This window comes from Triturus cristatus, chromosome 4_1 (genome assembly GCF_964204655.1).
Source record: "Triturus cristatus chromosome 4_1, aTriCri1.1, whole genome shotgun sequence".
Taxonomy (NCBI): domain Eukaryota; kingdom Metazoa; phylum Chordata; class Amphibia; order Caudata; family Salamandridae; genus Triturus; species Triturus cristatus.
Genome location: NC_140585.1, coordinates 267,450,626 through 267,471,870, shown reverse-complemented (window position 1 = coordinate 267,471,870; position 21,245 = coordinate 267,450,626). Strand labels below are relative to the sequence as shown.

General features: G+C 45.3%; 1 protein-coding gene and 2 long non-coding RNA genes across 3 annotated transcripts in view; 2 read left to right on the top strand and 1 right to left on the bottom strand.

Annotated features, from left to right (window-relative positions):
• The window catches only part of LOC146854243 (uncharacterized), a 282,957-nt gene that overhangs the window by 167,521 nt on the left and 94,191 nt on the right, over positions 1–21,245 (bottom strand). The gene's annotated exons all lie outside the window — the stretch shown is intronic.
• LOC146854244 (rho crystallin-like) overlaps positions 1–21,245 on the top strand; it is a 126,553-nt gene that overhangs the window by 13,937 nt on the left and 91,371 nt on the right. The window lies entirely within an intron of this gene.
• LOC146854245 (uncharacterized) overlaps positions 5,141–21,245 on the top strand; it is a 45,182-nt gene continuing 29,077 nt past the window's right edge. Inside the window, exon 1 of the long non-coding RNA XR_014981180.1 lies at positions 5,141–5,228. This is a non-coding gene — a long non-coding RNA (uncharacterized LOC146854245). The remainder of the gene's footprint in view (positions 5,229–21,245) is intronic.

Here is a 21,245-nt window from a genome sequence, read left to right as displayed (position 1 = left end):
ATAGCTGGTCTATAAGGTTGACTTTACAACCAATCACCATAAGGGTTGTTTGGACTGATATAAGGTGTACACTAGAACTAGTGACATCATACATCAGGCCAACTTCTCACAATAAGGCTCTAGAAGCAAATAAGATGATCCTTTCTTTGCCCCCATCACTCTCTTTTTGTGAGAGAACAGCCCCAAGCCCCTTATCACTTGCATCCGTAGTTAGTAAACAATCCAAACTTGGGTCAAAACTGCTTAAAGCACTAGCATGCTGTAAATCACCTTTGATTAGCAAAAACTCCTTTTCACAATCCGTTGACCACTCAAACTTCACATGTTTCTTTAAGAGAGAATGAATCTTAAAAACTTTAGCTGCAAAGTTAAGTATATATTTCGCACAATACTCTGCCATACCCAAAAATGATTTGACTTCTTCTTTAAACTTAGGAGCAGGTGTCATCACAATAGTGTTAACCAGCGAAGGTTTTGGTTTTACACCCTCCTCGCTTATAACATGCCCTAAATACGAAACACTTCTTTCTGCAAACTTGCACTTGGATAACTCAACAGATAACCCCGCTCCCTGTAATGTATGTAAAACCTTGTGCAAGATGGTATCATGTTCATCCCTATTTCTAGTGGCAATGAGAATATCATCCTGAAAAAAGGAAACTCCTTCTAAATTACCTAAGAGCTTATGCATTAACCGTTGAAAAACAGCGGCTGCTGATGCAAGCCCAAAAGGCATGCGTCTAAACTGATAACAACCAAAAGGAGTGATAAAAGCAGTCAACTTCCTTGATTGCGGTTCCAGTACGACCTGATGGTAAGCTTTTGAAAGATCTATAGTGGAGAACCATGTCGCCCCTTTTAATGATGATACCATCTCATTGATTCTAGGAAGTGGAAATTTCTCAACCACAATATTATTATTTAAATGGCGCAAGTCAATGCAGAGACGGATTTTTCCATTCGATTTCCTTGCGACAACGACTGGAGAAATCCACTCTGAAGTGTCAATTTCCTCGATGACTCCCTTGGATAATAATTCCTGGAGTTCCTTATTAACCTCATCCCTTACTAACATAGGGATTGGTCTTACTCTATGTACCTTAGGTTCTGCACTGTCTTTAAGCACAATATGGTGCTCGAATCCTTTGAGCGCCTCCAACTGCTCATTGAAGACCGTAGGATACTTCTTACAAAGGACATCGCCCATTTTACTCGTTTCATCCATTATCAACACTTTTTCTTGGCTATTGGGGTCTAAAATGATGTGTAAGCTTTTTTGATCATGCCAGCCTAAAACTGACGGTCCAAGCTAGCAACATAAAGCTTGCCTCTAGCTAACCTTCCTTTAAAAAGAAACGTAAGCCATCTGTAACTCAGCATGTCTATTTTCTCCCCTGTGAAACTTACCGGGTTAACATCAGAAACATTGAGATAATTCCCAATCTTATCCACAAAATTCTTCCTCCATACATCTTCACATACGATAGTATATGGTGATCCAGAATCAGCATATACTTTCGTAACTACACCACCTAAGGACACTTCACAGATTGGTTTGTTCTTTAAATAACTTTCATCAATGTTCAAAACAAAGTTCCCTTGTAAATTATTAACACCAATGTCTACCCCTTCTACAACACCCTCTGTGTCATGTTCATCCTCACACACATACTTGACATTACTGCGCCTACGACACATTTTACTAAAATGTCCCAGTAAGCCACATATCCCACATTTCTTCTTTAGAGCAGGGCAATTCTTGCTAAAAGCTAAATGTTCACTGCTGTCACAACGATAACACTTCCATGTCTCCAATTTCTTATCGCTGGTAAAAAAATTATTTGACTGATTAGGCCATCGTCCTGTAGCTCGTTGACTTTGGTTCTTAGGATAGACCTGTGATAGGCCGGTGAATCTGGAGGAAGCAGATGCCGCATACAGAGAGTGGATTAATAAATCGCTAGACCAGCTGATTCCCGTAACTCTGTCCAAATCCAAACGTGGACAACCTCATCTCTGGTACTCAGAGACACTTGCTGAACAAAAAAAGCAATGTAAGCTGCTTGAACGCACTTGGAGAAAATCCTATGATCCCCAAGCCAAAATTACATTTAGGTCTGCAACCAAAATGTACCATAAACTAATAAAAAGAGCTAAGGCTAGATATTATACTGACATGATCCTGTCAAGTGCAAATCAATCTAAAACAATATTTGCTATGGTGAAAGACATGACTAAACCACCTGAAGGCCCCAATAATACGATTACTTCTATGCTCACTTTAATGAGATTGCCACCTTCTTTATAAATAAAGTACAGGGTATCTATAAGTCCTTTCCCTCGAATGTTGCAAGCCCTGATTCTACCGTAGCCGAGACTTTACAAGATCTTCCACATTTCCTCCACACCCTCCCATCTATTTCAGCGGACCAGATGGATAGGCTGACTGTAAAAATTAAATCCGGATCCCCTGAGGATCCTGTTAAACCCGAAATGGCGCGACTTCATAAGGATCCCATTTTGTCAGAAGGTCTGAACCTGATCAATAAAACCTTGGAATCAACCGCAATACCTAGATCCTGGAAGCATGCTAAGGTCGTCCCTCTATTAAAAAAACCCACCTTGGATCCCTCCAAGCCGGAAAATTTCCGACCGATATCCTTGCTACCTTATCTCTCCAAGATAGTGGAATCTCATGTAAATTCCATTCTGATTAACTATCTAGAGGTTAATGGAATTTTAGATTACTCCCAAAACGGTTTTCGGGCGAATCACAGTACTGAATCGGCCCTTTTAGCCGTTACAGAGCAATTGAGGGAGGTACAGGACCAAGGTGGTACAGCGGTACTGGTCCTGCTGGACTTGAGTGCAGCGTTCGACACGGTCTCCCATGAGATCCTCTTAAGAAGACTGTGGGAGATCGGGGTCCGTGATGGAGCGCTAGAGTGGTTCGTTTCTTTTTTGACAGACCGCTCCTTCCAGGTCCATGCTCCACCGTATAAATTAGGAAGGGTTCCGCTGTGCTGTGGCGTTCCCCAGGGGTCCGCACTTAGCCCCACGTTATTTAATGTGTACGTCCGCCCCCTTGCCGTACTGGCCAGAGCTCGTAACATCAAATTAACATCTTATGCGGACGACACACAGTTTATCTTCTCCTTCTCCAGTGATACCAACGCCGACAAAATTAAATTCCAGGAAGATCTATCGGCCATTGCTAACTGGATGACTGAGAATCGTCTCCAGCTTAATTCATCCAAGACGGAGGTACTACTGGTTGGAAAGGAGATTCAAAAATGGGACGATCAGTGGTGGCCGTCTTCACTGGGCCCTGCACCCACCCCTAAGAAGGAAGTCAAAAACTTGGGTATTATGGTCGATAACCGACTAGACCTTGATTCCCACGCCAAAAAGGTGGCAGGCATGTGCTATGGCCATCTACGGTCTCTAAGACCCATCTTGGTTTTTTTTTAACCCCTAGTCCGTCAGACGATCATCCAGGCCATGGTGCTGTCAAATATTGATTACTGCAATGTCCTCATGCTGGGTTCCAATCAATCCACGATTTACAGGCCTCAAAGAGCTCAGAATGTGGCCGCACGCAGTCTGTTCGGTCTGCCAAAAAATTGCCACATCTCCCCCATCCTTCATCGTCTGCACTGGCTGCCTGCAAAGCAGCGCATTCAATTTAAGGCACTTTGCCTCATCCATAAAATCCTCTACTCCTCGGGCCCCAAAATTCTGCAAAATCTAAGTTCTCTATATGTCCCCACTCGGGCTCTCCGTTCTGCAGATCTGTTTCTGGCCCACATTCCTAAGATTCGGAAGAGCAGAGCAGGAGGTCGATCCTTCAGATATTTGGCCCCGAAACTATGGAACACAATCCCGCTCGAAGCTCGTGCGACCACGAATCACTTGTCTTTCAGGAAGAGAATTAAGACCTGGCTATTTGCCGCTCTTTAAGCTCGACTTTCTGTGGCTTTTCCCACCTTTGGCCTGGTTGCTGCGTATCTAGTTTGTCTGCAAAGCGCTGGGACGCCCCGTTGCTGGGGTAGCCATGCGCTATATAAGCTACCCTAACATAACCTGTAACTTAAAAACACCAGAGGAGTCTTTCATTGGGTCTTTCTCAGATTCCTTGAAAACTGTGGCACATCTACCCGACATTTCTGACTTTCTCATAATGGCTAAAACGTCTTCCAAAGGTGCATCTCCATTCACCCATAACCGATCTTGAATAGGTGAGTTGTTGTTGTGTACAATTAATTGGTCTCTAATTAAGTCGTCGTGGAGATCTCCGAATTTGCAATCAATGGCTAATTTTTTTAGGTCATCCAGCCATTCATCTACTAATTCCTCTTTATTTTGTTTCCTCTGAAAGAATTTATGCCTCGTTACGCCAATGCACACTTTTGGCGCAAAATATTTGTCCATATCTTTAAGTGCACATTCAAAAACATCTAATCCAGCCACAGTTGCTTTTGTCATGCGAGAATACGTTTTTATTCCCATGGGTCCTAATGAGTGAAGAAGAATTCTTTTCTTTTGTTCAGGCTTCATTTTACCTGCCTCATCAATTGCACCCACGTAGTTTATAAAATATTCCTTCCACTCAAGCCATTTCATATCAGGCTGTGGGCTATTAACCCAAAATGGATGAGGAGAGCTGATGCTAAAACTTTGTTGTGCCATTGTACCTTCAGTTGAGCTCTCACTTGCAGTTGAACATTCACTTTGATCCCCTTGATCCATGCAACTTCTTCATTTATTTATTTATTATTTTATTTTATTTTTTCCTTGCCCAGTATGTTGCATTAAAGTTCTGCTCCCCCTTCACTATGCAGGATTTTTGTAAACAAAGTGAACGAAAAGGCACAAAACTAAATAAATATGTCAAAAAACACGTGCCCCGACAGTCTCACCTGTTCCTGTTTGTGTCTCTTAATACAGTTCTTCCTTGAGCAAACAAGTTGAAGCTTTTTCTCGTAGCGCTCAAATTCACCATACGAGTGTCAACACGTACCTTAGATTAGCATCGCCCGATTCAGAAATGGCCGCCACGCAAGGTCATAAAGCGTGAACTAGCGTGCCAACGTCATACGTCGGTGTTGCCAGCGCGCCTCACTGCATAGTAGATTGTTCAGCGCGCGTTCAGCTCTGGAACTTTGTCACCGCCTGAATGATGCCTCCAATGACGGTTAACAACCGTTATTAAGTCAAAGTCTAGTAAGGTAATCCTACCTTATAAATCCTTCATACCTCTTTCCTTCGTATTTCATTTATTTTCCAATGTGTATGATGAGCCCGCACGCCGATGCGTGTTTCGTAAAATGTCTCTCAGGCTTGACTCGTAAAAACACGATCTTCACACTTCCTCGTTCTGAAATAATGCTTCGTAACACTTCCTCGTTCTGAAGTTTCGAATCCCGATCGTCGCCAGTTTGTTGTGAAGATCGCAAGCAGGATAGGTATTCAAAAGGATTTATTAATAGTACATTTGAATTACAGGAACAGGCGAGTGCCAGGGACACGACTCCACTCTCCAGCCCAGATCCTCTCCTCTCTCCCACTCTAGAACTCTCGCACCACAAACCTCCAACAATGACATATATGTATTCTATTACTTATCTCACACATGAACTATAAGGAATCACAATACTTATATATACACTACAGCTAGTGAGAGAATCCGTGGTGGAGGTGGTCATTGGGTGGGGGGGGGCGCCAACAAACATTGTCGCACAGGGCGCCACCAGCACTAAAGGCGGCCCTGGGTGGGGGTGTTTGAGCCACTGCTTATGAGGTTTGCCTCAGCGTTTTTTTTGTGCATATGTATATAGCGTGAACTCGACCCAAAGGTACTGGAGCGCCTTATATGAGCAACGTATTTACATTACACATTCAGGCACGGGGAGATTAATTGATTTGCCCAGAATCACAGGATGTGGACGCGACCTCGAGGCTCGAACCCTGGTTTCCTGCACCAAAGTCGGCAGTTTAAGCCGATGGACCACATCCTCTCTTTTCCGTTTTTGCTTGTCATGTTCACATTTTGGGAGCATTTTGCTCAGTCATGCACTTTGTTCTTGTCTGAAAACAAGGATATGAGCCCATGAGATGACTCGAAGAAGTGAAGCAGATGGGGCCAGATGCGCGTCTTTATTAACGCCGGTTGGGTGGCTGATCGCGGCGGCCGTGCGGGGCCTCTATTGGTCAAGCAGGGCGTTAGACTGTCCCCCAAGTGCTCAATGAGCCACGAAACCGAAAGTAAAAAAACACAGTTGAGAATCTGAGGCGTCTTTTATGCAAGAAAAACGGTTCTCTTTGTAAAGAAAAGGGTATTTCTAGACTCTCCTGGAGTATTTTATGTGCTCCATACTGTGTAGAAACCGCATCTTGCGATGTAGCTTATGCCTTAGTACATACCGAAAGGCAATTTTGCATTTCCTAACCACCCGAAATAGGGATTCGGACCGTTACGAAACGCAAAATCCATTCGTACATGTGGGCCATAATGACAACAAGCATTTGCAATGCATCGGTCGCGCATTTGCGAGAGTTTAAGCTATTGGCATTGTAAATGACAATGACTTTTATTGATCTGTTTGGATAATTAACAAATAAAAGGCAAATTCATTTACAATGCCAATAGCTCAAACTCTTGTAAATGCGAGACCTATTGTATTTCAAAGAAACTTCCGCCATTGTCCCGGGCTGCGTGGAAAGTGAAAGCTTGCATGGTCACTTAATGTTGCAGGAAAGCATGTCGTGCCTGTAGTAGGAGAAACTCATTAAAGAAAATAGGGGCATATCAGCAAGGGCCGGCGATAATTATCGCTCAGCGCTCTTAGCGTGAGGATAATTATCGCCGGCTGGCGTGGATTTTTATCGCTGAGATAGCGTGCTATTAGCAACAATTATCTCAAAAGCGATAAAAATCCTAGCACTAACTGCCTAACGTGAGATTATCGCTGGAAACCCAGCGATAATCTCACAAAATATGGCGTTAGCTTGTTGATAGGGACTCACAAACTTAGCCATGATATCCACCTTCCATAGGCTATCATGGCTAAGTCAGTCCTGAAGCAGGCGTAAGGAAAGTAGCGATAACAGGGGTTATCGCTACTTTTCCTGCCGCTATGCTTCATAGCGTGGGGCTTGATGATAGGAGAAATGTCGCTTAGCGACATTTCTCCTGTCAGGTCAGGTCAGGAACGCCCACATTGCATCTCATTAGAGATGCAAAGCTGGGCGTTAAAAATAGGTGCGCTAATGCAAGGTTTCACGCGTTAGCGTGACCTTGCTAATTAGGCGATAAAATTATCGCTGCTTTTCGTCTGAAAACGGCCGCAAAAGCGGCGATAATTTTCTATCGCCGCCTTGTAAATATGCCCCATAGTGCTTACAGACCAAATAAGTAATATCAACAATTTCAGTGTCTAGGTGCTCTAGTCAAATTATACTATTTCGCTTTAAAAACCACATTTGCAAATATAGTGGCCTTGGTGATTTGTTTTACACTCATTTTTTACTTTCAAAACAATCATAGTATGTCTTTCCGAGAAGGGCAACTTTTTCTCTTTTTTGCATATATACATTTTACGGTGATAATTAAACATACGAAAAAATTAACATTTAAATAAAAAGGCAAAACAATTGTGAAGTAGCCTGAGAAGTCCCTGCCATATGGTTTTCTACTGACATTAGTTGACTTCTCGCCCACTACAAAAAGTATTTATTTACCGTACAGTTAGGAGGACTGTCAATATTGGATATACATGAAAAAATTACGAAAACAGGTGTTGTTGAGAAAGCATTATCAGTTTACAAAACAGGATACCTCTCGGCCTTAGTGCAGCATTGTTCCATCCTCCGTCCCCAGGAGCCCTTTACAAGGAACACCGCAAGCACCAACCATAAAATGTCCCACTCTCACAGCCATGTTGGAAATAGCGCTTTCCCTGCCCTACCAGCCTTTCAGGAACTGGCTGGGCTCTGCATACTTTTCAAAGGCACTAGCCTGAAAAGAAATCTCCTTTATTTTATTGGGTCTGCCGTAAGAGAGGAGCCGTCACGTAAGAGAGGAGCCGTCAGGGAGACCTATTGCTACCAATTCTTGACACACTGTTTTGGCTGAGCCAAGAGAAGCATTTCACGCCCACCTCATGCTTTCGGCTGTTTGGTGTAACATTCTGCCCTCTAGCCTGTGCTTGCTACTGCAATCCAAGAGGGACTATTCACACCCCAAAAGTACTTTGAACCGTAACACATTAACTTATTTATCTCAGAGATGCGTAACATTTTTGTGTTTATGTTTCCACTCTAGCAAACGTGTTTAAATGTTTTACAAAACCTGAAACAGCAAGCCTAACATCCACACTTTGGTGTGTATGTGACGCACCTCCCACAAAAACAAAAATCCCCCACAGAGAGTCCAGTGAGTATTTTACTCTGACGGTGTGCATCTCCTCTGCTCCCCCCGTTTCCAGAGAGAAATCTCCAAGACCAATAATAGATTTGTCACAAATGTGGGTTGCACCATCAAATCCAAATCATACAATTATTGGGTCTGTCAAATATTTGTTATTGTTCAGTCTCTTTTATTCTTCATTCATAGTAAAAACAGCCAAGCAGCCAACGCGTTTCGTCCAGCTTCAGTGGACTTCATCAGGGCTCATAATCAACTTTCAATCTTACGTCGATAGTAGAAATTGTAGTTATGCTGGCCAGTTCAGATAGCTCCCTCGTTTGAACTATACCCTCCTGTATCCAGGGTAGGTTTACTATTTCTCGGCTCCTGTGCCAGCTTTTGCGGTATGGTTGAACCCCAAAATACGCGTTCTCTCCGTGTAAATGTTTTAGTAAGGACTCGAATTGGAGAATGGTTAGCTTTTCCATTGCTTGTTTTATCCACTCTGTGGCGTCCTTTCTATTGACCTGCAGAGTAAGGCGTGCCTGACAGGCAGCAACTCTGTCCCAGCTCTTCTATCTTCTCAGACACACGGTCCTTGTTCTGTATGTTATGAATAGCATCTCCACTTCAGAGAGTTGAAAGGTGAAGTAAGGTGCACCGGACTCTGCTGGGCCCTGAGCTGGACGGCCTCGCCTTACCTCACCCTCAATCTCAATCCCCCTTCCCACAGTGGGTGTGCCTGCACATGTGCACCTGTGTGCACAACATAGCTGGATCGAGCCTCCTGCGGCCCATTAACAGCAGCACCCACCAGAAGCTGAACCAGGAAGCGGTAGGAACTGTTTCCGACAAGTTATCATCAAAACTGGAGTAAGGAAAAACACTTGAAGTGGCAACATTGTGACCTTGAACCCGAATATTAATTTGCACTGTTTGCATCTGATTTTTCTAGGATTCATTAGCTTGGAGACGGATTGTGATCACTGGGTGGGTACGCACGGGCCCTCCGAGCAGCATCAACACATTTCACATTGTTATTGGCAAGAGCCCCCCATGCTTGATGGTTGAGTCACGACGGGGCCAACTCGGACGGTCATGCTTACATGTTCAAACCTCCTCCTTTATAGTTTCTTTATTATCATTTCAGACACTTGAAGATCCCCCTCTAAATGTGACGGACCATATTTATTTGTTCCACATTTTCCTGCAATTAACATTGAGGTGGTGATTTACCACGGACACAGGTACTATTACCCCCTGACCTGCTCTTCACTTATTCATTATGTTTTCATTCTCTGTGCTGTAAGTTATTGTTTTTTCCTGGGCTTCTCTATTCATTATCTTCCCCCTTTCTTCTTACACATAGGTATTTTAAAATATTGCAATAACCATAGTCCTGATGATGACCTCAACGCAAGGAGGTTGAAACGTCGTCGACCAGACAGCATTATTGACGGCTAATTACAGGGTCCTGTGAGACCTTCATGATTATGTGTAAATTATCCATTGTATATAACTCTCCTCGACCTTGAATTTATTTGAATCATTTTGCCGTACCTTGTTGTCACCCTTACACTTATGTCACTGCGCCGTTCACTTTTTCACTTCACTGTCAGTGCACATGTGTTAGTTATGGTTATTTTGAATTGTATATACCAATTGTGTATCTAATTATTAAATCTGTTCCCTTTCTATCCTTTGATCTCTCTTGTCTTCTCTTCCCTTGATTGAATTGTGTATCGATTGGTCCTCTTATTCATTTTCCCTGTTGAGACATTGTTTTTTGTTACCACATATACCCGGTCTCAGCTGGGCTAACGGGCTTGCTCCTGTTTTTCTTGTATAATACATGTTCAAACAAATCAGATCAAAGGACATTGGTAATGAGAGTATTCAAGCGCCAAGACACAAACCCACTCTTAAGCACTTTGTCAAGGATTACTTTGTTAATGTGAAATCAACTCTGAAGTGTTTGTGCCAAGTGAGTGAAAATGCATGTTTTATTATTTCACCGGTTTTGAGTTCAACTTTCACTCACCAGCAAAAAACTTGTTACAAGGGGGCAAGGTTTACTTTGTGTTAAGGCTTCGCCTTCATTCCTCATTCCTGGGCAGGCGTGTTAGTAACAAAGAGGTGTGCCTTACCTCTAAGCTGATCTCACTCACTGGGTTCACCTCTCATCTGGTTTCACTCACCTGCGAATACTCACTCTCTGGGATGGCTCCGAGCCCTACGCCTGGGGTCTCTCTCATCTCTCAGCTAGTCTCACTTACTTGCCTATACTCACATTTGTTAGAAGGCCTCTAAGCCCTACATAGGAAGGGGGGGTCTTGCGTACATCTCAGTGGATCTCACTCACCTGCCTACACTCCATCACTCTCACTGGGAGGTCTCAAAGACCTACACTCGGAGGTCTCACAGTAGCAACCCATGCGTACCCCCACCAAGCCCAATTCTCACACTCGATCTTTAGCATGCACATACCCTCGCCCGTCAGCCTTACTCACTTTCGTGAAACCACACTTCTGATCACAGTAGTGCCTCACACTTGTGGATGCTGCTCACCTCCCAGCCCCAAATCTGCACCAGACAGGCATCTCTGATGGGACTCCCAGCTCACTTCCTTCCTTGCAGAGGCGCTACAATTCACTCTTTCCCTAGGAGGCGTCAAGGCGCTTAACTTTGCTCACCTCCCCGCACGGCAACAAAATGTACTTTGATTTTTAGTCAAAGTCCACGTTTTAAAGCGCAGAGCTTTACACTTTTTTGGGACATATTTATTATGACTGAATAAAGTTTATTGAACTGAAGTGCAGAGCTCTGGGTAGCCACAGCCAGTTCGAGGTAAACCCAAGTGACCGATTGTGAAACACGACGAGTGCAGGTGCACCTGCCCTCTCCAAACGTTCAAGGAGAAGGGATAGCATTTTCATCTTTCATGCCTTGAAACTAATTAGTGCTCACCCACTAGATAAAGCATGCCGTGGAACGAGCGAAGTAAAAGGTCCAGTCTTTATGGGCGGTAACAAATGGATACAGGGCAGTAACAAATGGAGACAGGGCGGTACCAAGGCTGGACTAACAAGCCTCATAATGAATCAGAAGCCAGCGTTTACCAAGGACAATGACACAAGCCAATTACAAATATGGGAGGAGAGTGGGCGGGGCTTCCACAGCACTTCTACAACATACTTTATTACAGCATGCCTCGCAGAGCGAGCAGTGCATGCGCGCTGCCGCTAGACTCGACCTAAAAAGGATTCTGGAGAATATAAGTAATATTCCTGTGGTACTCTAATACATGCTCTTGCATGCCTTTGAGAATCAATACCAAAACATCTGCAATGCAATAGGTCTCGCCTTTGATTAAGTTAAAGCCATTTGCTTTGCTAATGGTATTGTACAGCAAAGCAAATGGCTTTTTAAGTTAATCAAAGGCAAGACCTATTGCATTTTCAATGCTTGTTCTGCCATGGCGTTAAAAAGCCTTGGAATATGTTCAAAATTGTTACTAAGGCAAGCATATATTCCTTTATCGGACTGCAAGATCTAGTGTGTAGCTATTGTATAGCTATTCAATCCCTGGTGGCACAGCATCAAGGATAATGACATGTATGGCTAAACACTTGTACGGTCCTAAAGGCGAGACCTTTTGGCTATGCCAATGCTTGTTTCTTTTGAGTTAAGCACTCCCCAAGAGTACATGCATTTTCCAACTGTCTTTCTAATGTGCTTCTCTTACCCTTCCCAATGCTGAACTGAGCACCCTTGCCGTGTGCTTCTCCCCATCCACTTCTGTGATGTGCTCGGCAGCGTGTACTTCTTCCTTCTCACACTGCTTTCTCGTATGTGTGATTCTTTCCTGGCCCGCTCCATGATGCTCTGTGCCCAGTGGCACCCCCAACTATCTGTTACCACCCCCCTGTGTTCCTTCCGCATACACATGCCCTGCTTCCCCCGCAGCTAGCTTTCAAGGCTGCTGCCATGTTGCTTACCTCCCACCCTGGCCCTCCGTGTTATCTGCCTCTCATCCCCCCATTTACATTCCAATAAAAACCACTCACGTGCTTTTGTAGGCTCAAGCGTGCGTGAAGTACACGCTCATAAAAATAACAAAACTACCACGTCATAGCACCTTTTTTTAAATGTAGTTCCCTTAGTCATGCTGCAGAGAATCTGAGCTGTACATCATGCCAAAACAAGGAAGAAGTGGTGGGTTACAGTCTCTGCGTTACTTCAGACTTAGAAGCTAATCTGAAGTAAACCACAGAGCCCACTGACACGTAGAAGTCCCAGTCAAAAATGAAATACGCGGCACACCTGAAATATTTCAAATATTAAGAAAAGAAGGCGTGTGTGCTTTACCGTGGGTGGGGTTTCTTCCAACTTCACAGGAACTTAATGAAAAGGAGACCCCCAAACCACCCCTTCTTCAGCCCACTCCTGCGCCCAGGCCCTTGCTGTACCGTCAGTTCGGGGTCGATCTCTGTCTTGAAGGTCTGCTGCTGCAGGGTCTTCAGGGTGATCTGCATGAGGCCGTCTCCCCGGGACTCCATCGCCGCTGCATCTGTTTCCGGAAGGTCCGGCACTCGCTCTGTTGCTATCTCATGGCCGCGCGACGCCCGCCGCCATCGTGACTCGCTTAGGGTATCCTGAAAACTGGACTAGCTTGAGAAGGCGAGGGTGACGACCAACAAAGATGCGCATGCTCACGACCTCGCCTCCGCTCCAGAAGCAGAAGGTGTTTTTCATAGACATAGAAGAGAGAAGCACAAGGGTTCCTGTCGCGTTGAATAGACTTCATAAACCACCAGACGCGCATTTCTCACTGTACGCATGCGCTCGCTCAAAATATTGCTTGTCATCGCAGAGAAAACGTCCCTGTCAAAGTCTTCTTTTGGCACATAGTAAGCACTGCATGATCCTATCATGGCATTCGGAAACGCCCCGTTGATGTGCTCTGTCAAACTTCAATGAAATCTAATGTTCAACTGTAACAGCACACCGCGGTCACAATGCATTGATTTGTTTATAATTCACAAGTCTAAAGTGTTTATTTACTGTAGGGGTGGATGTGTGTATCAGTTGCTACCTATCTCAGAAAACAAGTTGCCACCGTGGCCAGGAAAGACTGGACAGCCCCTATCCAAGCAAAATAGCATGCTCATGCCTTACACTGTACCAAAGGACTCGGTCACAACTCACCGAATGAAAGTCTGAGAAGAAACGGGCGACGTGAATGGGCTGAGCGGCGACAACTATGCGGACTTCCCCCCTTTACGCTGTGCGACGCCAGAGAGGAGGGAAAGAGGAAAACGCCATGACGTTTTCGTTTGCCTTTTTCTGCCGTCCCACTTGGATGGCCTCGCCTGCTAAAAGGTTTCTTGTCTTTATGGGGCCATGTGTTTGGCCCTATAAAGATAAGAAACCTTTTGCGACGAACGCAAAGCAGGCGAGGCCGTCCAAATGGGATGGCTGAAAAAGCTGAGCGAATACGTCACAAGGAGCTCTTTTCCAATGGCTGGCCACCGTTTAGCATAAACGGTGACACCAGCCAATGGAAAAGAGGGGCGGGGCTTTACTAAAAAATCCCCATATCATTAAATCTCGCCAGCGAGACTGCGCATGCGTGCAGCCTACGCCAGGCGAGACCTAAAAAGGAACCAAATGGGACTATTCAGGGAATATTCTTATACAATTATTACTAATCGAAAGGACATTTTTAGTAACGCGGAGCTGGATGTTTTGGGCCGATGCACAGAAGGATTTAAGCGTACGCAAAAGAGCGCACCCATAGGTCTACTTGTACTCATAAATACTTTTATGAATCGGCCGAGGTATGTTAAAGTCCAATATCCAATCCATATCTTTATAGCCTGTGCCTGCTGGTCCACTGCAGGGGCGGAGCCAAGCTCCTTGGCATCATCCCTGTATGTGCCACGAAGGTAACAGGTTTAATCGGATGTCCTTTATTAGAAGAAACGAGTATTACTGATCCTTACACTACAAATGCAAGACCCATGGTTAATCAGGATTTAAGGACCTGCACATTTTCTTTATTCAACTCTGTCTTATGCACAGTGCCGTTGTGCTGCTAAAGGCTGCTGCAGCTGACAACTGTTGTTCAATGCCCTCCCGAAAATGAGAGCCAAAGTTAGAGTGACCAGATCTTCAGAACAAAAAACCAGGCAATTTGGGAAAAATAGAAGGACTACAATTTTTCATCCACGGAATGGCACAGAATGACAGCGTCATCAACATAGGATCACAGAAGATGCATTAAGAAAGTAAATAAAATGTAATTTCTCCAACCAAAATCATACCTTTTAATTAAATTGCTTACTTATAACAACTGGTAACTAGCAAAGCTTTAACACACCCAAAAAAATGCCTCTCACTGTTTTAAGTCAACCCTCTCTAAAAACCGAGACATGAGCCAAAATTGCCGAAATCTGCCGGGACAACTGGTGAAAACTCCGGCCTGGCCGGGCGAATCCGGAACATCTGGTCACCCTGGCCAAAGTGCTCAAGGTGTGAGGTGATTGGCTGGTGGGCAGCCATTACCACAGATGCCAGATCATGGTTAGGATACGTTTATCAAAGATGATGAAATAGGAGTTATGTGTTCATCACAAATATCTAATACTCGGGATTAGCTACAATGTACTGGCCTTCCAGGGTCTATGGATGCGTTTGATTTGTTTTCCTAAATCGGTCATATAGTGATTAATCAATTAAATTCAGACATTTTTGAACTAAGTAGATTACAAATGCAGAGAAGTGGTCATCGGCCACTTTTTCGTAAAATGTGGCGATCTGTCCCTCGGCGCCTGACACATAGTAGAGCCACACTGTACACTGTCCCATGGGGCAGTGCAGGCCCATTACCAAAGCGCCAATACTATTCAGGCCCTATTTACAAACGGTAAACCCGCTCAAAAGTTACAGATAACAGGATTATTGGTAACATGAGAGTCTTTATAGCACTGTGGCATTGCAAGCTGATGAGGAATAAAACAAGGAAATCAGTGTTTTTTCACTTATTTTCTCATAATCCTGTTTTACCAAGAATTTAGGTCTCGTGGTGTAACCTGGGGGTTTGTAGGAAGTAACAAATGTGGGATTACAGCACCTGCATTTTTTCAATGAAACTGTGTTTTTTACTCAATTTTCACCATGCGAAACCCCTACTTGGAAGGCGATGTGGAAGTCATATTGATTCTATTTGCATGCATCTCACCTTTCAGCTTCTTATAGCCTGGAACTTCAGATACTGGGTACCTTCCCAGTCTAAACGTGTCGCCTTGGTAACCACAAGATAAGAAGCTGTGACTGGCTGTTACTGATTCTAGCCCCAGTTCACGTGCAGACCAATAAATGCTGTGCTTATACAATGCTCTGTGCTTCTCACCGTAGAGTGTCTAACAACTTATCAAACTTTAACAAAACTAGTGTCACTTGCTATAGTTAGACTTGTGTACATCAAATATCATTGAATAGCTTCTACCTCGTCAGTATCTACCATGGAGAGCCAAATCCCGTAGCTGACACAACCCCCCTTACATTCACAATGCAAGTATCACTGCTAAAATCACTTCTGTGTTTAGATAACGCTTAAGTCTGAAGTCAGACTCCTGCAATAGCATTATCATTCAAGAAGCAGGATGATGCTCGATCATTACTGCCCAGAGTGTGGAACAGTACCCCAGCATCTTCTTGGATTCCTTGGTATTTATTGAATAGAAGCTCTTATATCAGCTACACTGCAGATAGTAGTTGCACAATACTAAGCGGGGTGTGGGAGGGGTCTGGTTTCAAAGCACAGCTGACATAGAGCAGTTATTTGCCCCAGAATGGTCTCTTAGCAATATTGGAAATGTATGCAGAGTAGGGTGACGAGACTCCTGTGCGGGTGGTCGTTGTGCCCTCACACACCCTTGCAGGTGCAAAGCATCATCATTGGGCAATGCTCCTCGTGGGGGTGGCGCTGCAGTCCCTCACGGGCCCTCATCGAGGGCACTCTGTCGGAGAACTTTTAGAAGGAGTCGCCGCAGTTGTGCATGCGGGTGTGGGGGTAAGGTGGTGAGTGGTGTGTTAAAATGGCCTATCAGTACCCTATAATTTTATTCGTGGGTCCTCAAGGTCAGGTTAAAAGTAGTCCGGGGATGTAAGCGCAGATTGCCCTAAAAATGATTCGGGGGACACACAACGTAGTCCCGCTGCTCTCAACCCGTGTATAATTCTAAAAAGGTGTAGTGTGTAAATAGTGGGTGGTCAAAATGTTTCGCGCTGCCCGTGGTCCCTAATGGATCCCTTAGCGCTTCGTCAGGACCTTAGTGAGGGAAAATAAATACATAAATAAATAAATTTAAAAAAAAGAATAAATAAATAAAGAATGAGGGGATCAGGGAAAATGGCGCCCTATATCCTCCTGTTGCCTCGTGACAAGGGAATGTCACGATGACCCATGATTGGGTATGTCTTATTCGTATCCCATCTTTTAAACCTGTTGGAGATAAAACGAGAAATAAAGGAAGGGGAGAGAGAGAGGGAGAAGCTCCATGATAATGTTCATGTGACTTATAGGTGGCTACGAATATTATTCATAAGGGGGGGAGATGGAAGGGAATAATGAGCTGATCCTATGGTTTTCTTGGGATAATGTCTCTCACAGAGATTTTTTTCAAGGATGTCTGCTTGGGTTTCAAAATCCCTAAGTGTGTTACAATTTCTGCGAAGACGTAAGAATTGTCCTACGGGCAGATTGTCCCTAAGTGCTTTAGGATGATGGCTTTGGTAAAGGAGGAGACTATTCCTGTCTGTGGGTTTGTAGTAGTTAGTTGTCATTAGGGTACCCTCCTTCAGTAGCCGATATGAACTGTTTGTACGGGGCTTCTGATTTGGTTGTTTCATTTTATTTTTCCTCTGTCTTTTTTACTGCACTCGATCTCACCAAAGGCACGGTCCCTCTGTTTTAGTTAAGACATCTTCACAGTAACATTTAGGGTAACCGATTTGCACAGTTTCGAATCGGGCCTGCACGTCCTAATACTTTAACCAAAAGCCCGTTCCGACATTATTCCCTTCCATCTCCCCCCCTTATGAATAATATTCGTAGCCACCTATACCTGGAGAATTCTCCGTGGACATCATTTTGGGTTGCATGATAGAAGGCCACGTGCCACTCACTTACCCATTGGATTTAGCGGCTAAGTCTATATCACCACACGGCATGACCCATGTGGGTTTGATGTAGAAAAACCTAAGTCACATGAACATTATCATGGAGCTTCTCCCTCTCTCTCTCCCCTTCCTTTATTTCTCGTTTTATCTCCAACAGGTTTAAATGATGGGACACGAATAAGACGTACCCAATCATGGGTCATCGTGACATTCCCTTGTCACGAGGCAACAGGAGGATATAGGGCGCCTTTTTCCCTGATCCCCTCATTCTTTATTTATTCTTTTTTCCCCCCCCCTCACTAAGGTTCTGACGAAGCGCTAAGGGATCCATTAGGGACCACGGGCAGCGCGAAACATGTTGACCACCAACTATTTACACACTACAACTTTTTAGAATTATACACGGGTTGAGAGCAGCAGGACTACATTGTGTGTCCCCCGACTCATTTTTAGCGCAATCTGCGCTTACATCCCCGAACTACTTTTAACCTGACCTTGAGGACCCACGAATACATTTATAGGGTACTGATAGGCCATTTTAACACACCACTCACCACCTTACCCCCACACCCGCATGCACAACTGCGGCGACTCCTAAAAGATCTCCGACAGAGTGCCCTCGAAGAGGGCCCGTGAGTGACTGCAGCGCCACGCCCACGAGGAGCATTGCCCAATGATGATGCTTTGCACCTGGAAGTGTGTGTGAGGGCACAACAACCACCCGCACAGGAGTCTCGTCACCCTACTCTGCATACATTTCCGAACTCACCTCTTGGAGATACCCACCACCAGAAGCAGCACCTACCAGGACTGCTAGAGTGCATACTCATCCCAGCCTTTAGGAACTGTTACCCCCAGTGTTCGTGCTTTACCTTGGGAGCATCGGTACAGGACCTCCCCAATAATTGCTCCTTGTCCCCCTCTTACATTGTGATTATAAACTCTTAGCAATATTGACAGATAGCATCACATGTCACATCAACATTTAAATCACTGATGACATAATTGAAACTATTCAACACCCAAGAGCCCCCTGAGCTCAATAATTTGCTGCAAACCTGAATCAAGGCACCAGGCTGACTTTTGGACAGGCCCTGTGCCCAGCATCAGTTTCCTCAGTGCCTGCTTGCTACTGCTTTCAGCTTTTCCCTCCATACTCTGGACACATTCTCTAAGTTTCAACCAGGCCCAATATGCTGCAACACACAGCAAGCCACTGAGCACATACTTTATACATATCACGTATGCTGACATGAGTGCCGGACCTGACTTTAGGTCTAGCCCTGGGATTAATGCATCTTCAGCCACTGTCCATCAGCGGTAAACTTTGGATATACCCATCAGAATCTGGTGTAGAACACGCCCTGGCTTTAGCCAGGCCGTGCACTCTCCACACCTCTCCTTGAAGACTATTGAACTCAACTGTTGGCTATATACAGAAAGTCCTAACGTTTAGCCTGGCCCAGTCAACAGATATTAAAGAGCTACCCTTATTTAGCTTCTGTGTGATGTCATAATTTGATTTAAGATTTATACAGCCTGCGATTACCCAAAAAAGAGGGTGTCCTGGCGCTGAAGGAAACAAAGCTGGACATACAGAGATCAACAAAGGAAACATGCAAGGTAGACAGTGTAAATCTTTGTGACACAAACATAAAGCCTAACACAGACCGCACTTATGGCCAGGGACGTAGAGCACGACCAGACACAATTCTGGTCTTTCTCCTCAAGCCAAGAATAAGATGAGCAGCCACATTTGGATCGCTTGCAACTTAAGGCGACGTACAACCGTAGAATAGCACTAGTCCACCGTGGAGGGGAAAAGGGTCTGAATTAGGATTTTCACGGAGGAGTGGGGTAGCAGTGGAGCAATTTACGTAATTATTTTCAGCATGAAAAAACAGGTAGAAGTAAGTTTACTAGTATGCTTCTCAAATGTAATTTTTTGTCAAAAATTATGCTAAGATTCTGTGCCCTAGGCTAAGGCAGGGGTCGGGTCCCACCGAGCAAGGCCACCAGTTAGATGTCTAGATGGCTGTATTTCCATACACTATGACCCCCATATCATCTTCCAAAATCCTGAAAACTGCTGAATAATGTCTCAAAATTTGCAGCTGTGCCTATTGACCCGCAGTAGATGTACCATTCGAAGGAGCAAACAGAGATCATATTCCAGACCTTAAGCTGCATTTTAACCGATATTCACAGAAAACTATACCATTTAACATCTATCAAGAAACCTTAAGATAGATGGGGGACAGTTGCACAATTTCAGTCAATTTTTGGGTATTTTAGTGACCAACCGGTGATGACTTGTTTACTGTAGTACTGAATGCCGGCCCTATTGTTGGGATTTTGATTCTCTCTGCTGTTCTCTGCACCTGGCCTCTGTGGTCTGCTAATCTGTTACTGTTATGAGGTACAAACAGCTGTCTCGCTGTCCCAAGAGAATGTAACGCTGGTCAGTTTCTCAACATTCCCGATGTCAGCGTTATCATATCAGTAACTGACTCAACATTGTGTAAAGAGGGTCACGGTTCACATGTTCTTCTAGTACGACACTCTAATTCATTTTTAGCTATTTTAAGAATGTTAAGGTCTGAAAATCCCCCCGAGTTTCTTCGTTATAACTACTTCTCAGTTGAAAAAAGCATACCAAAGAAACCAAATGTGATTACCGTGAAAACACGAATCTGAAAGAAACACGTTAGTTAGATTCCTCACCTTAGAATATCCCCAGGCGTCAGGCTGGATCCGGAAAGATTTTTGTAGCAATACCCCTTGCGCGTCGGTAGGCGTCGTCTGCGGCTCCGCGTCCGTCGTCGGCGTCGTGCGCCGGAATGACGTCGTCGGAGTACCTAGACGCCGCCCTCGCATGCTGACGTCAGTTCTTCTTTTTTCCATGCCAGTAAGCGCCGATCCGGGAAGAGCTTACCCCTAGTCAATTTTTGACTAACTTTTTTGTGACTTTTTTGGTCGACTGTTGGTGCCGGTAGGATGCCTGGTTTTAAAGCCTGTGACGCCTGTCATCAACTGATGTCGGTGACGGATCACCATCGCCGGTGCCTCTTCTGCCTGGGGGCCGACCACGACGCGGACTCGTGCCCCGACTGTCAGGCCTTGACATCGAAGGCTAGGCGGGAGCGGTCCCGCAAGCTTCTCGAGCTTCGCCACTCGGCTCCGTGCCGCTCGAGGTCCCGGTCCAGGAGGAGGTCCAAGGACCAGTCGCGGAGCCGCAGTCATCGACATCGCTCGTCGGGCTCTTCGGGTAAGTCGAAGCATTCCAAGAAGTTCAAGAGGCGACATCGCTCTTCGGACTCCCCTCGCCGGTCGCGCGACTCGGCCGAGGGTCAAGGTGGTTCCACCCCCGCGGCACTGCCGGAGCCGCAGGTGCCGCGTCCGTCCCCATACCCTCCGGTCCCTGGGACTGACGCGACGCCGGCGCAGGTCAGTGCCTTCCTCACGGCCATGAGAGGCCTGGCTCCGCCGTCGACGCCTGCCGGCGCGCCTTCTGGCCCCGCGGACTCGACTGGGCGACCTCGTGTGCCGGTGGCTCCGGCCCGGGCGCCGTCGACGGTTCCGGCCCCGACGTCGCAGGTCCCCGAGGGATCCAGACCTGGATCTCTGTCGGTGCCGGTCGACCTCGTCACGC